The sequence below is a fragment of the Bubalus bubalis genome, chromosome 17 (assembly GCF_019923935.1).
Source record: "Bubalus bubalis isolate 160015118507 breed Murrah chromosome 17, NDDB_SH_1, whole genome shotgun sequence".
NCBI lineage: Eukaryota > Metazoa > Chordata > Mammalia > Artiodactyla > Bovidae > Bubalus > Bubalus bubalis.
Window position 1 is genome coordinate 69,242,254 of NC_059173.1, and position 16,691 is coordinate 69,258,944.

At 42.4% G+C, this 16,691-nt stretch overlaps 1 protein-coding gene, 1 long non-coding RNA gene and 1 other non-coding gene across 3 annotated transcripts in view; 1 reads left to right on the forward strand and 2 right to left on the reverse strand.

Moving 5' to 3' along the window:
- The window catches only part of DCHS2 (dachsous cadherin-related 2), a 266,320-nt gene that overhangs the window by 242,645 nt on the left and 6,984 nt on the right, over window positions 1-16,691 (reverse strand). The gene's annotated exons all lie outside the window — the stretch shown is intronic.
- Window positions 1-16,691, reverse strand: part of LOC123465045 — a 37,646-nt gene that overhangs the window by 16,542 nt on the left and 4,413 nt on the right. The window lies entirely within an intron of this gene.
- TRNAG-UCC lies at window positions 10,441-10,513 on the forward strand. Its single transcript has one exon. It is a non-coding gene; the product is annotated as a tRNA-Gly (tRNA).

A 16,691-nucleotide genomic window follows, 5' to 3' on the forward strand; every position in this document is an offset into this window, starting at 1 on the left:
GAAACAGTGGAAACAGTGGCTGACTTTATTTTTCTGGGCTCCAAAATCACTGCAGATGGTGACTGCAGCCATGAAATTAAAAGATGCTTGCTCCTTGGAAGAAAAGCTATGATCAACCTAGACAGAGTATTAAAAAGCAGAGACACCACTTTGCTGACAAAGGTCTGTATAGTCAAAGCTATGGTTTTTCCAGTAGTCGTGTATGGATGTGAGAAAGGGAAAGTGAAAGTTGCTCAGTCGTGTCTGACTCTTTGCAACCCCAGGGACTATACCATCCATGGAATTCTCCAGGCCAGAATACTGGAGGAGTTAGCCTTTCCCTTCTCCAGAGGATTTTCCCAGTGAGAGCTGGACCATAAAGAAGTCTGAGCACCAAAGAATTGATGCTTTTGAGCTGTGGTGTTGGAGAAGACTCTTGAGAGTCACTTGGACTGCAAGGAGATCCAACCAGTCAATCCTAAAGGAAATCAACCCCGAATATTCATTGGAAGGACTGATGCTGAAGCTGAAGCTCCAATCCTTTGGCCATCTGATTCGAAGAGCCAACTCATTGTAAAGACCCTGATGCTGGGAAAGATTGAGGGCAGAAGAAGGGGGCCACAAAGGAGGAGATATTTGGATGGCATCACCGACTCAATGGACATGAGTTTGAGCAAGCTCCAGGAGATGGTAAAGGACAGGGAGGCCTGACATGCTGCAGTCCATGGGGCCGCAAAGGTCGGACACGACTGAGCAACTGAACAACAACACTACTCTGTAATAACTTTAAATGGAGTATAATCTATAAAAATATTGAATTTTTAGTACAGCTGAAACTAATATTATAAATCAACTATACTTCAGTAAAAATAATAAAATAAGTTTTAAAAACCCCCAATTTTTTTTTCTTAAAGGTCATAAAGCAGAAGTTCAAATTTTACTTCAGAAATAACACTCATCAATTCCTCTGTACACCAATATGCTCCCAGGCAGGCATTCACAACACCCCCCCACCTCGACCCAAGGAGACTACAGTAACAAGACATTTGCCCCTAAAGTCAGCTTGCCAGATACACCCAATCAAATGACTGGCCTTTCCCTGCCATACATAATAGGGCACCAGACACTGAATGGGCACAAACTGCAGTAGGAAGAGCAGATACCAGTCAAGGCTGGCAATGGTCCACTGTGGCGAATCACAACCAGCTTGGCAGCCTGTGAATCTCCAGTAGATAAGGCCAATCAAGGCCCAAGAGATTGTTGTGGACAGCCAACTAATTTCTGGCTTTCTGTTCCGTTAAATGGGCCCTCTTGTCTAAGCATGGGCCAAGTATTCACTATTTCCATTATTTTAATTTTATAATACTCTTTAATATCTGGCTGCCCAGGCACATGCTCCGGAGAAGGCAATGGCACCCCACTCCAGTACTCTTGCCTGGAAAATCCCATGGATGGAGGAGCCTGGTAGGCTGCAGTCCATGGGGTCTCTAAGAGTTGGGCAAGACTTAGCGACTTCACTTTCACTTTTCACTTTCCTGCATTGGAGAAGGAAATGGCAACCCGCTCAGTGTTCTTGCCTGGAGAATCCCAGGGACGGGGGAACCTGGTGGGCTGCCGTCTATGGGGTCGCACAGAGTTAGACACAACTGAAGTGACTTAGCAGCAGCAGCCGCAGGCACATGCTCATTATTCTTTTTGAGATTTCCTAAGCTGTTCTTATCTATATTTTTTATTCTTGCAGAAGCACTTTAGGATCATGTTGTCAGCTTTAATTTCCCTTGGGTTTTGACTAGATAGATTTGCACTAAAAATCTATAAACTTATATGGAATCATCCAAGTCAAGAACCTGGTACATCTCTCCATTTATTCGGGCTTTCTTTTATATACCTCAATAAAATTTAATAGTTCTTTTTCTACAAGTCCTGCACAGTTCCTGGTGGGTGTATTCCTAAGTCATCTATATATTTGTCATTGTAAATGTGATAATTTTCTAGAATGTCTTCCTTTAACATGACTATGCAGTAATACATGCATAAAACACCCAATGTCACAGAAGGGTAAAATCAAACTCTCTCATCACTCATCCTGCCAACCCTGACTCCTCCCATCAGCAGAAATATCGGTGAAGAGTCAAGATGAGTTTCCATGCTCTCTGGATTCTGTTGAGTTTGGGGGCTTTTCTATGTTTTAAATAAACAGGATTATACTACATACTTTCCCTGTGACTTTTCCTGCAGCAACATGTCTTAGAAGAGTTTCCATGCCAGTAGCTATAGCTATATGTATCCAGAACTACAAATTATGACATTATCTGTATGTGACAGTGTAATCAATAAACGTCCCCTCTAATGGACCTTTAAGTCACTTCCGGTTTTTCACAATGAAAATACTGCTTTGCCAAACATTCTTATACATATATGTATGTGCATATATGCCAGTGTTTTTGTAGGAGAAATTTCTGAAGATAACATTTCTGGAGCCACAGTAATAAGTGAATTTTGGAAAATTGAAAGCTACTATCAAATTGTGCTGAAAAAAGGATTTACTACTTTGTACCAACATCATGAAAAGATTCATTTCCCTGTACTCTTTATACTTTACATTTTCACTGTTAGTTTTTGGCAATCTGCCAAAGTATTGTTAAATAATTATTTCTTAAATTTATATTTCCCTGAGGCTCTGAGAAACACTTTTATATTTGCATTGGCTATATCAATATCTTCTTCTATAACATGTCCTATCATAACACTTCATTGATAAGCCATGAATTTTCTCCTTAATCCCATGAATCTGCTGTAGGAGCTCTATTTTTGTTATGAATATGCATCTCTTATATTGCATATGCATTTTCCTTTTAATTTTGTGGTACTCTTATTAAATAAAAGTTTTGTATTTTTATATGGTTAAATGTGAGATTTACAAAACATGTACTTTATTAACATGTTAAATAACAAAATCTAGAGGTGGCTGTAGTAACTATTGTTACTTCAGAGTAGTTACAACCATAGATAATATTTCAAGATATCTGCAAAAACTATAATGTGCTATGAAAATAGCTAAATCTGTTGGTGAAAAAGCCCATATTCTGCTAATTCTCCCGTGGTGTGCCACTTCATAATAGAAATAAACAGTAAATTTCAGATGGAGTTAATTGAAAAATAAAGACATAATTGTTCCCCATCCAAGTTGGCAAATTCCTTGGTCTAAGGTAATCCCTTTATTGACTTGTTTCCTAACTACTTTCCTGCAAAGTTAACTATTTCTTCCTTTGTGACCCCACAGCTGTCTACACTTGCACTTACTGAGTGTTCATGCCAAGGGCTTCACTTTCCTTATCTCATTTCCTCCCAAAGACGGTCAGCTGCTGGGGGAAAGGACTAGCGTTAAAAAAAGAGAGAGAGAGACAATGCTCCACTCAAAATCCTGACTATAACAAGCCAGCGTGAGTCACAGGCTGGAAACTCAGTGTAAGACTGATGGTAGCAAACAAACGAAATTATACCTGGAAAATATGTAATTGGAATTTGTTTTCAAAATCTATGTATATTATCATATCTGTGGTCCTCATTTTACCTTGGCGCTAAGCTTCCATCTCCAAAGACTAAGTCAGTGTTTCTCGTTTTTCTCGGTGTTTTTTGTTAAGTTTTGTGTCTCTAAGGAGGTTTTTTTTTTTTTTTGCATTTGTCCTAATTTCTCACTTTATGAAATTTACAGATATTCTATATCTCTATTTATGTATAGTGATCCTTTGGAGAGCCAAAAAATTGTCATTTTTGTTTACTCCCCACAAATGAATTCTTGCCAGAGGCAAAACCCATTATCACCCTGTTAAAGATGTATAGACTGGATGAAATTCTATGAATGATTAAACATATCTGTATTCTCAGACACAGAAATCACAAAACATTCTGTTAGTTGCCCAGAAACAATTAGGTCTTATCCTCCTTATCCTACAGGCCAAGAAGTTGTAAAACCAAAGAACACAGTATAAAAAAAATAATAGAGACATTAAAAAAAATCAAAGTTGAACTCTGTTCTTGACACATAATACACTTTCTCTCTTCCACCAAATAATGTCTTTCACATGTTTATTACTCCATATGTCATTAAGAAAAAAGCATGGGATGCCTGGAGTTATAATGGGCAAAAGGCACACACATACATACCACCAGTTTGAGAGTTTACTGTGAAGTCTCTTTGAACTTTTCCAGCATTTTAGAAAAATGACTCACTGTTGCTGGCAAGGGCAAAAATAAAGAGGCACCGCAGCACTGACCGTCCTTTGATATTAGGGTGCTTTTAAAAGAAAAGATGCTAAGTCTTTGTTGGAATCATGTACTAAAATAGAATGGAAAACCTCAGTGACTTAAAAGCTGAATGGAAATTGGTTTGATCATATTTTAAAACTTTAGCCAAGATTTCTTCAATATGATCACATGGCATATTCAAAAGATTTCTGCATTAAAAGTAGTAACCTTCTGAGACCCCAAAAGATAAGATTCTGAATCAGTTGTCTTAGAAGCAGAGATTATAATAGTTCATGAACTGATTAAACACCATGAACATTTTGATATGTATAAAGTTCATTTTTAAAACCATACAAAGTATAAAATGTATTTCATAACATAAAATAAAACTAAGCTGAAAAATGGTAAAGCTCTCTGTATTTGCTGGCAAACAGCATGATGTGCATAAAAGATTTCATAAAAGTTCTTTCTTTTATTTTTAAACTCCTTTCACCCTTTCTCCAAATTAAAAAAAAAACTGTGAATAAATTTATCAGAGTTAACATAAGTTTATTTGCTTGCAAATATTTTGTTTGTACTGAAAGAATTATGTCACTCTTTAGTAGACTTTTGCTTGTTTTGCTTTCAATTTGAGGGTCTCATTGTTTATTTACAAAGCATCTTGTTTTATAAAAAATAGTTCTTTTATTTATTAGAAAACATAAATACCCATTTATGGACAACAAAATTCTTGTGGTTTTAAGGGCTGGGGAGAGGAAAGGACATAAATAATGGCCACAGCAGGTTGCATCTGGGTGACAGTCTCATGAGCTGTACTACTGGGAGTAACAGTCTTGCTCTTCGTTCTCTACACTTGCTGATCAATAGCCATTGGACTAATGAATGAGCAAATTTTACGGACTGCTAATCCAGACAGGTGAAGCCCTTTCCTCTCTATCAAATACAGCATATCTACTCAACACTCCAGACATTTTATATTCTCTTCATCTGGGTGATCTCTCAGCCTTGTTATTGTGAGTAACAGGATTGGCAGGGGAGGGCAGGTGCGCAGAAGTCTGGCTCAGACCCCTATTTACCCTCCCCCCTCATGGCACCCTGCCACAGAGCATAAATGGTGGGTCCTGTGCAGGAAGCTGGAATTATCTGATCATCAGCCTTCTCTAAGTGAACAGATCTCACCAGTATGCCTCCATCCTGCTGACCTGAGTCCCCAGAAGAAGGCACAGTCTCAGCTCCTGCACTCCCTAATTCCACATGGCTCTGAGCACCCCCTGACTCAGACATGCCCTTTCTGGATCCCCTCAAACCTTCTACCACTTGAAGAGTCCATCTCCGTCATCAGGAAAATCCCTTGTGCTCTCATCCTCTTCTCTGAATGTTCCCTTCACCCTGGTGAACACATGATCACACCAGGACATGCACGGCTTACCTGGACACCCTTCTGAGTGACAGCTGACTCTCTCTCACACTCCTCGGGCCTGCAGGCTGGCAGTGAGGCACATGTGCTCTCTGCTACTCCCAGGCTGTGTGCCCTTCCTCCATCTTAAAAACCCAGCTCCCCTTGAGGCACATGTCTCCAGATACACAAGCTTATTATAGTTATCCACTATATCCAGTAATACGCAGGAGACTTGGGTTCAGTCCCTGGGTTGGGAAGATTCCCTGGAGAAGGGAATGGCAACCCACTCCAGTACTCTTGCCTGGAGAATTCCCATGGAAAGAGGAGCCCCTTTCCATGGAATTTCAAAGAGTCAGACACAGCTGAGCGGCTTTCACTAGCACTAGCAAAATGCAGTGGGGCTTTCCTGGTAGCTCAGCTGGTAGAGAATCCGCCTGCAATGTAGGAGACCTGGGTTCACCCCCTGGATTGGTAAGATCCCCTAGAGGAGGGTATGGCCACCCACTTCTTGCCTGGAGAATCCCCATGGACTACAGTCCATATGATCTCAAAGACTGAGCAACGAAGCACAGCACAGCAGAGCATATCCAGTAATACTCCCCTTTAGTCCTAGAACATTTTTGCTATGATTGTCTTCCTCTTGGTCACTAGTCTGATTGAGTTTAGAAATTTCACTTAAATGACTCACCTAAAACTCTGAGAAGGGTCCATGCCCCGCTCATGTCTGAAGATCCTCTCTTCTCGTGTTTCTCCATCTTCACATCCCACCACCCCTATTCATCCTGACCTGTGACTGCCAACCCACTCAAGTTGCCCCACTGCAACCACCCCCGACAGCCATCACTTCCTCCCTGCACCTTCACTGCTCTCCTTCCAGCATTTAGATTCCACAGCCCACTGCCAAAGACGCCCCGTAGCCAAGCTCTTAGTTCCATTGCTCCAAAGTTGATTAAATCCAACCCCACTTACTACAGATGTCCCTACAGAACAAAATGGCTAAATATAATCACAATTATCCTGGCTCTTTTCCCTTAAAACATATCATCACCACTTTAGTGGCCATTGAAGCTGCTTGGTGTCCAACATCTCTCTGCTATATGGACATTTCCATTTGAGGAGACCCACTGGAGATCTACAAGCTTCCCTTGTAGCTCAAATGGTAAAGAATCTGTCTGCAATGCAGGAGACCCCAGTTTGATTCCTAGGTAGGGAAGATCCACTGGAGAAGGGATAGGCTATGCACTCCAATATTCCTGGGCTTCCCTGGAGGCTCAGTTGGTAAAGAATCTGCTTGCAATGCAGGAGATCTGGGTTTGATCCCTGGATTGGGAAGATCCCCTGGATGACAGCATGAAACCCAATCCAGTATTTTTGCCTGGAAAATCCCCATGGACAGAGGAGCCAGGCTGCAGTCCATGGGGTCACAAAGAGTCACACACGACTGAGTGACTAAGTATAGCATAGCACATTGGAGATCTCTGTTTAAATGACTTCATCCTCTCCATCACCAGCACCTTGCTAATGGCCTTCATTCTCACTTCCCTTATTTATCTGAGAAAATAAAATATAATCAGAAGGGAACCCAAACCCCCACACCTCTGCATGGGTGACCACACATCTACACCTTTCCTGCTAAGTTCTGGATTCCAACCTCCCCCCACGCTACTCCAGGACTCTACTCCTGCAATTACACCACTCAGTAGGCATCACTGATGGTCCCTTTTCATTCCTTCAGCATGCAAACATGCTGTGAGTTCCCAATCAATCAATCAATAACGATCTCCAGTGAAACTACATTCTCCTGTACCACCCCATATTTCTGGGACACAGCAAAAATTCCCAGAGGAGTTGTATGCAAATAGTCACCTCTTCTCTTTATATTCTCCTCCATTACAACTGCTTGTCAAGATCACCAATGAGTTGTTCACTGCTTGTGATCAATTCTTAGCCTTCATTTTTATCCAGCTCCCATTTGACAATAGGTATCATTTCATCCTTCTTGAAATGTCATTCTCCTTGCTTTCAGGGTATAGCACTCTCTTAGTTTTTCTCCTTTCTAGCTAGCTGTTCCTCCTCAGTCTCCTTGCTCACTTCTTCCACTCTGGATGGACTGTCCCAGAGCTCACAGACCTCTCCTCTATCACATTCAATATACTGATCATGTGTCTAGTCTTAAATACCACCTGTTTTGTGATGACCCTCAAATTCACATCTCCAGCACCAATCTCCTTCCTGAATCTCAGAATCACACTCCAAGCACCTCATTGTCATCTCACTCTGATATTCTGTAGGTATCTCACACTTAACATGACCCTAGATCAACTCCTGATTATTCTCCCAAACTTATTTCTCCCGGGTTCCATAATTTAGCACCCACACCTTGATTCACCCAATTACTCAGGCCAAATAGAGTAGGAAATGGCAATCCACTCCAGTATTCTTGCCTGGAAAATTTCATGGACAGAGGAGTCTAGAAAACTACAGTCCACGGGGTAGCAAAGAGTTGGACATGACTGGTCAACTGAGCACACATGTACACACTCAAGCCAAAATCCTTGGAAAGGGTTTGTCTGGCACTACCCACATCCAATCCGTCAGCAAATCTTGTCTCCTTGCCTACAGTCAGCATCGTTCCTGAGTCTGAGTTCTCTCCACCTCCACCTGCACTGAGAGTGCGGGGTGAGCCACGAGCATCTCCGTGTTAGTAACAGCCTCCGAAGAGCTCTCCATGCTGGAGCTCTTGCCCTATCACCAACCCCAACACCACCAGACAGACACCCCTCTGCACGGTGCCAGGGGATCCTTTTAAAAGATAAAGAGGATCATATTATTTACTGGTCTCAAAAGCCTCCATTCACATTCGTTCACACTCAGGGTAGAATGCAAACTCCTTGATGTGGTCTATGAAGCTGTGCCTCAGCTAGCCCTTGGTAATCTCTCCAGACTCAACCCCACTTACTGGTCAATTCTCCTCCAGCTCCTGGTTCTACAACAGGCATAGCAAGCGGGCTCCTACCTCAGGGTGTCTGCACTTGCTGTCTCTTCTGCCTGGATGACTGGTCCACAGGATAGCTGAGGCACCCGACTCCTTACTTCACTCAGGTCTCTGACCAATGTCACCTCCTCCAAGAGGCATCCCCTGCCTGCCTCATCTGATAGCGCAATACTTGCCATTCATCTTGTCCCAACTACTCACAGCATTTGTCAACATGTGTCACCCCTTATTTGCTCCCTTAGTATCTTTCTCACCCAGTAGAATGGCTCCCTGAAGGAAGGGACTTCAGCCCACTGTTATCTCATCTGGAAGCTAGAAGTGCTTCAGTAAATAAATCTTTGCCAAATGAATGTGAGAATCTCTTTTGTCTTCTTGCTCTGAGAAAATCTACCCCGTGTAAATCTTCATAATTTCTTCAGGGGATTTGGGATAGAAGGCAATGTTCCACCTTACTTTCACAAGGAAGAAAGGAAAACGTTTTTTTTTTAATACATATAATTCATTTTTCATGTTCCTCCCTGGACACCCTAGGACAGCCTCCAATAGCTGATTGCTGCAAGTAAACCTCCTCAGGCAGAGGTCACTGCCCTCAGTCTGAACTTGCCCATGTCCCACAAGCAAGAGAAAAAAAACCAACTGTAGAATTTTCAATGAAAAAAAAATATTTACCTGCCTGAAGAAAGACTAAACATCTCACACAGTAAAAGTCAGGAAAAGATATTCATTATTAAATTCATGGTGGATGTAAATATTTCTTAAATAACTTTTAACAATCTCATCTCCATTTTCCTTATCACAAAGAACTCAGATTTCTTCTCCAATCATCAGTCTGATTGCCCTGTATCAGATATGTGGTACCAGCTCTTTATAAATCACCAAGATTTCTCAGGAAATAGAAATGATCTAAAAGTCTAATCCATAATAACTTACATGAAAAATTCAAAAGTTAAAGAGGTTATCTTTAAAGCTTTCATCATGGCTCTGAAATTGAAATATTTTATCAGGGACAATACATCCCTGGGAAACAAACATAGAGTAACACACTCCAATTCACACCAAAAGTTAAATACACAACAGTTACCACAGACCATGTGCAAGAGAATCCCTTGCTTTACAAAGAGTGAAGATCAGTGCCAGACCTGTTTCTGGAATTTCCACTTACAGAAGACAGTCACTTACACACGGTGCTATTAATCCTCAGGACAACCCTGAAAATAGGCCCTGTCATCAGCTCCACTTCACACATGAGGAAACTGGGTCAGAGAGAGGCCAGGAGCCCCCCACACACAGGGCCGACGGAAGCGCAGGGACAGAGCTAGGGCCTGAGCCCAGGCGCCCAGCCCAGAGAACGCGTCTCCACCCGGCCACCCCACAGGCGCTTACGGCCCACACCACCGCCTCTCAAAGACGCTGGGAAACCACCGGTTAACGAAGAGAAGTCAAATAAATTGGTTATATTTTCTCTTTGACCACTTCACATATAATTTCCTATCAACTATTCCAAATTAGAGGATTAACTTTTTCTCTCATCCAAAACGTTTTGGCCGTGGTGGTGGATATACACACCTCCACACGTGACATGCCTGACAAAGTCCTACTGGACTAGATACACACACAACGAACATGAGGACAACAAAAGAAATCTAAAGAAACATATCATCTCAATGTCAATATCCTGGTTATGATATTATATTCCAGGTTTGCAAAAGGTTACCATTGAGGGACAGTGAGTAAATGTCACACAAATCTCTCTGTATTATTCCTCATGATGACGTGTAAAGCAACGATAATCTCAATAAAAATTTCAGACACAGGGACTTCCCTGGCAGTCCAGTGGTTAAGACTTTGCACTTCCAATGCAGAGGGCACAGGTTCAATCCCTGATCAGGGAACTAAGATCCCACATTTTGGCTGCAAAGTGCAGCCAAAAAAAAAAAATTCAGATACAAATTATTAAAACTATGTATCTTGAGAGGGGTTCGCTGCTTGGAATTCTACTTTGGAACAGATCTGGATTTTCCCTGCTGAATTTCAAACTACTTTTTGTTCCTAACAAGACGCAGCTTTAGGAAACCCCTGCTAACTTACCTCCCACTCCCAGTCTTTCCCCCTCCCTCCACGGGACCCCTTACATAAAACATCTTGGTGGCTTTTATAACAAGGTCAAAGAACTTACCAGGGCCCAGCTCTCTCTCTCTCCAGCCCCAGAGGCCTGTTCCTTCCAGCTCCACCAGGCTCTCCAACTCTTCTGCCTAATACTTTCCTGCCCACTCTTCAAATTTCAGTTCCATAAACAACACTTTCTTGGGCAAGACCTGCCTGTCTTCCCTGTCCTCAGTCCTCATCCTCAGATCCTCAGGCAATGGCATAGACTATTCTCTGTAGGGTTCACTGAAATGTAAATTCAACATCCACCTATGTAATTGGCTGGTCAGTACTCACCTACTCACCGGACTTAAACTCCATGGAGAAGGAGCCATGTTTACATTTCCTCAACACAGCACCCACGCGTGAGACACTTCCACTGATACAAGACTTTTAGTGAAGTAACATCAAAAATGAAAATTAGTTTTTTAAAATGGTAACTTTTTTTTTTTATCTTTCTAGGCTTTTTTATTCACGTATTTATTTTCTATGTAAATGTAATCATTTTATGTGTATGTACCATGTGTACATATACCTGTACTTTTTAAATGTATAAAAAATTTAAAAAAAAATAAATAAAAAAAAATAAAATGGTAACTTTTGCCTTTCTCTCTCCTCCTATCTCTGTACACCCTGATTGGGGAAGGGGGTGGGATTCTGCAAATAATATGTATGATATAATTTGTCATTGAAACATCTAAGAAACGGAAAAGAATTCATTAATATCAGTATTTAAGTGTATATTCATATTTTTTTAATTTTATTTAACTTTACAATATTGTATGGGTTTTGCCATATGTCGAAATGAATCTGCCACAGGTATACATGTGTTTCCCAGCCTGAACCCTCCTCCCTCCTCCCTCCCCGTACCATCCCTCTGGGTCGTCCCAGTGCATCAGCCCCAAGCATCCAGTATCGTGCATCAAACCTGGACTGGTGACTCGTTTCATATATGATATTATACATATTTCAATGCCATTCTCCCAAATCATCCCACCATCTCCCTCTCCCTCTCCCACAGAGTCCAAAAGACTGTTCTATACATCAGTGTCTCTTTTTCTGTCTCGTATACAGGGTTATTGTTACCATCTTTCTAAATTCCATATATATGCATTAGTATACTGTATTGGTGTTTTTCTTTCTGGCTTACTTCACTCTGTATAATAGGCTCCAGTTTCATCCACCTCATTAGAACTGATTCAAATGTATTCTTTCTAATGGCTGAGTAATACTCCATTGTGTATATGTACCACAATGGAATTACCTTTTTTCTAAATTTATCTTGGTTTTTACCATATCTCCATTTCATAGGTAATAAAGAGGTAAAAAAAAATACAAAAATAAAATCATTTTAAAAATTAATTTTCTCTCTGTGCTCTATGCTTAGTCACTCAGTCATGTCTGAAGTCCATGCGACCCCATGGACTTCCTGCCAGGCTCCTCTTTCCATGGGATTCACCAGGCAAGAATACTGGAGTGGTTGCCATGCCCTCCTCTAGGGGGTCTTCCCAACCCAGGGATCTTACCCAGGTCTCCGGCACTGCAGGAAGATTCTTTAATTCTAATAAATTAGCTTTATTTCTTCTCAAACCTTTGATCCACAAGTAAAAATATGAAAATGTATATAAATGAGGCTTTTTTAATTATTGTTAAAATAAATAATAAATGGAATTTCCAGGCTTGTTATTAAACAAAAGCCAATAATGATTGATTATTCTCCTTACAGCAATGTATTTGTTTTTGCTTTTGTGATTGTCACTGTTAGATTTGTATTAGCCTCTTCATAGCATCTGTGACTATACAAAAACCATTACCATGTGTATTAAAAAGCAGAACATTACTTTGCCAACAAAGGTTCATCTAGTCAAAGCTATGGTTTTTCCAGTAGTCATGTATGCATGTGAGAGTTGGACTACAAAGAAAGTTGAGTGCTGAAGAACTGATGCTTTTGAACTGTGGTGTTGAAGACTACTCTTGAGAGTCCCTTGGACTGCAAGATCAAACCAGTCAATCATAAAGGAAACCAGTCCTGAATATTCATTGGAAGGACTGATGCTGAAGCTGAAGCTTTAATACTTTGTTTGGCCACCTGATGCAAAGGACTGACTCACTGGAAAATATCCTGATGTTGGGAAAGACTGAAGGCAGGAGGAGAAGGGGATACTAGAGGATGAGATGGTGGGATGGCATCACCGACTCGATGGACATGAGTTTGAGCAAGCTCCCGGAGTTGGTGATGGACAGGGAAAGCTGGCATACTGCAGTCCATGGGGTCGCAAAGAGTCAGACACGACTGAGCGACTGAACTGAACTGACCCCTCCTACTGCTAGAAAAAGGTTAGGGGAGGCTTCCCTGGTAGCTCAGCTGATAAAGAATCCACCTGCAATGCAGGAGACCCTCGTTTGATTCCTGAGTTGGGAAGACCCCCCAGAGAAGGGATAAGCTACCCACTCTAGTATTCTTGGGCTTCCCTGGTAGCTAAGTCAGTAAAGAATCTGCCTGCAATGTGGAAGACTTGGGTTCAATCCCTGGGTTAGGAAGATCCCCTGGAGGAGGGCATGACCACCCACTCCAGTATCCTTGCCTGGAGAACCCCATGGACAGAGAAGCCTTGTGGGCTACAGTCCATGGAGATGCAGAGTGGGGCACGAGTGAGCAACTAAGCACAGCACTACCAAAAAAGAGTCACAATGTCTAGCAGACACATTTGGATGTGGAGGCAGCATATTCCTCACTTGGCTGTGCTACTCCATTCGCCAAATGATTCAAAGAGATGCCAGTTTTGAGTGGGACCCAGACTAAAGAGGCCTCTGCAATAGGTTTAGGCTGCTGTGCGAGCTGGCCTCTCTTGGGTCTCATGACCCCGCAGATCCAGGGGTCCTAAAGTGTAAGTGGCAAAGCCAGAGGCTGGAGCCTTCAGAAGGGCCCTGCAGGGGACTCACAACACAGACGCTCAGGATTTGGGAGCAAAGTCCTGCTGCCATCTGCAGATAATTACTCTCCTTTAGAGAAAAAGCTCTTGGCTGCTGCTGGGCCACGACAGACACTGGACACTTAACCACTTAACCACGAGCCACCAGGTTCCCACATGACTTGAGCCATCCATCATGGGGTGCTGTCTGATCCTCCACACAGTGAAGCAGGGCATACACAGCAGTGATATATATAGGGTCAAATCAACCCCAAATGCCCACGGTCCCCACTCCACCCCACCCCACTCCTGATTCGTTACCTCCTCTTTCCTAGCCCACACCTCTGACCTCACGGGCTATTCCATTCAACCCTCTGACTAAGAGAGAGCCAGGCTATTTTGATAGTCCTGCATGATATTCAGGCACTACCCAAGAGTGGAGGGCTGCATCCCTCCAGCCCCTTTCTGGGACATCTAAGTGGTGAAGGGAAATCCTGCCAATGGACAGAATTGCAAGTACTGCCTCTTGTTCATTTTGCTTGAAAGGACAAATGGCAAAAGATATGAGTTTATACTGCATCATGGGCTGTAACCAATGGCTTGGCTGGATGGTGAGGAACTTGGAAGGATATGATGAGAAAACTGGTGAGGAGGAGGGAAGAAGTATGTCTCTGAAAACGTAAAGATATCTGTGTCCACCCAAATGCTCATGAAAGGGTTATCTCAGCAGCTGCTGCTGCTGCTGCTGCATCACTTCAGTCTTGTCCGACTCTGTGCAACCCCATAGACGTCAGCCAACCAGGCTCCCCCGTCCCTGGGATTCTCCAGGAAAGAACACTGGAGTGGGTTGCCATTTCCTTCTCCAATGCATGAAAGTGAAAGGTGAAAATGAAGTCGCTCAGTCATGCCCGACTCTTTGCGACCCCATGGACTGCACCCTACCAGGCTCCTCCACCCATGGGATTTTCCAGGCAAGAGTACTGGAGTGGGGTGCCATTGCCTTCTCCGTATCTCAGCAGAAAGTGAAAGTGAAGTCGCTCAGTCGTGTCCGACTCTTTGCGACCCCATGGAGTGTAGCCTACCAGGCTCCTCCATCCATGGGATTTTCCAGGCAATAGTACTGGAGTGGATTGTTATTTCCTTCTCCAAGGGATCTTCCTGACCCAGGGATTGAACCCGGGTCTCCCACATTGTAGACAGACGCTTAACCATCTAAGCCCCCAGGGAAGTCCCTTCCCAGCAGAGGAGGGCTTTAATACTCAAGAAGACAGGATAACCTGTTGTGTAGATACCAATCAGCCTCTTTCCCCTGCCATTGCCCAAAGGGCTCAAGAACCACGTGACCACAGTATTGATCCAGTACTGACCACAGTACTGATCCAGTGATAGAGTACTTGTGAGACACATACACAACACAAATACAAAGTCTATCAGGCCAGCTGTCATTGCGGCTTTTCTGCTCATGTTTATATATATCACTTATTATACAGTTTGATACTATAATTCAGCATTATCACTACACAGAAGAGAAAGAACACAAATATCTGTTGTTTATATATTTAATAGAAAGAAGAACCAAAATTTTAACAAATATTAACTTGTCAAGAAATTAAACAAGCTCTACTAAAAAAGCTCAAAGAGTCTGAAGCTGGGTTTCATTTCACATATCTCAAAAGGGAAAAAACTAAATTCATCCAAATAATCCTGAATCACCTCTTAAACTAAACAAGATCTATGTAGATGCTGTGTGTGCCAGGAAAAACTGTTATGAGAAAAAGAAGCAGTATTTTTCTACTTATTACAAATATGAGTATGACGAATCAAGGCAGCTGGAGGTCCTTTTATTTGCTGATCACAGAAGCATCATGCTCGGCATAATAGTTTCACAATCACCCAAAGGACACGGGTAAGCACTCCCACTTCAAGCAGCATGGAAGACCAGGTATTCTAAAAAGCTCCTAGGCAATAGTTCAGACAGACACTGGGCTGACCACAACAAGTATGATGATTGCTTATCTCATGGTCACTTGGAAACTAAAGTCCAGGTCTGGTGCCAGAAGGTGGTAACACCAAGGAGGAGCTGGTCCCTTGGATGCAGCCACACCTGCAACCCTTGCAGACAAAGGCAGGAGTCAAAGCTGAGAAGCCTGCATCAAGCCAGGACTCCTGGAGGAAACATTTTTGCCTTTAATAGGGGTCCTGAGGGGGTCAGTACTGGGACTTCAGGGCACTGCCCAGTAATGCAACACACCCAGGGACTGTGCGGAGGGGGAGGGGAGTCAAAGATAACCTCAAGATGACTGTATTTTGGAAATCACAAAAATTTGTCTACCTTTTCTCGTGAAACAAGGGTTAGAGGCTGTTTCAAAATTTCCAGAAACAATTTCCTTCAGCACCAACCCAGAGCCGTGCAACAGGAGCTCTTCTGACAAGCAGACCCCTCAGGTCAGGCATTGGAACCTAGTCAAAGAAGGACCTGCACACTTCATATTGTCTTCCCACCATGAGCTGTCACGGACACCTTCAGCAGCAACAAACCAGGCACTGATGGAGACCAACACACTTCTGTTTACAGCAAACAGAATTGTATGGTTCCTTTCGTAGTTAATTCCTTAGTCCAGCTGGAATTAATTTGGGCATGTGGTTTAATTTGAGAGTCTAGCTTGATTTTATTCCAAGTACTTAACCAGTTTTTTTCATCCAGGGATGGAGGATCCAAGTCACAGAGGAAAAGAGAGAAAGACCTAACCACACAACAAAAAGAAAAAATCCTTTAAACCTCCACACAAAAAGCAAATATAAATGAAAAAGCAAAAGATGCACTAAAGAGAAATAAAGAACAAATACAAAAGATTACAACTCATAAAAAAACTCTTTCTAATCAATACGAACAACACTGACATCCAGCAATAAAAACTGGCAACAGTAAGAACAGAAGCTCACAGAAGCCTAAATAGAAAAACATAGGAAGAAATGTGCAGCCCAACTGGTCAGAAGTTTAAACAATCTAACA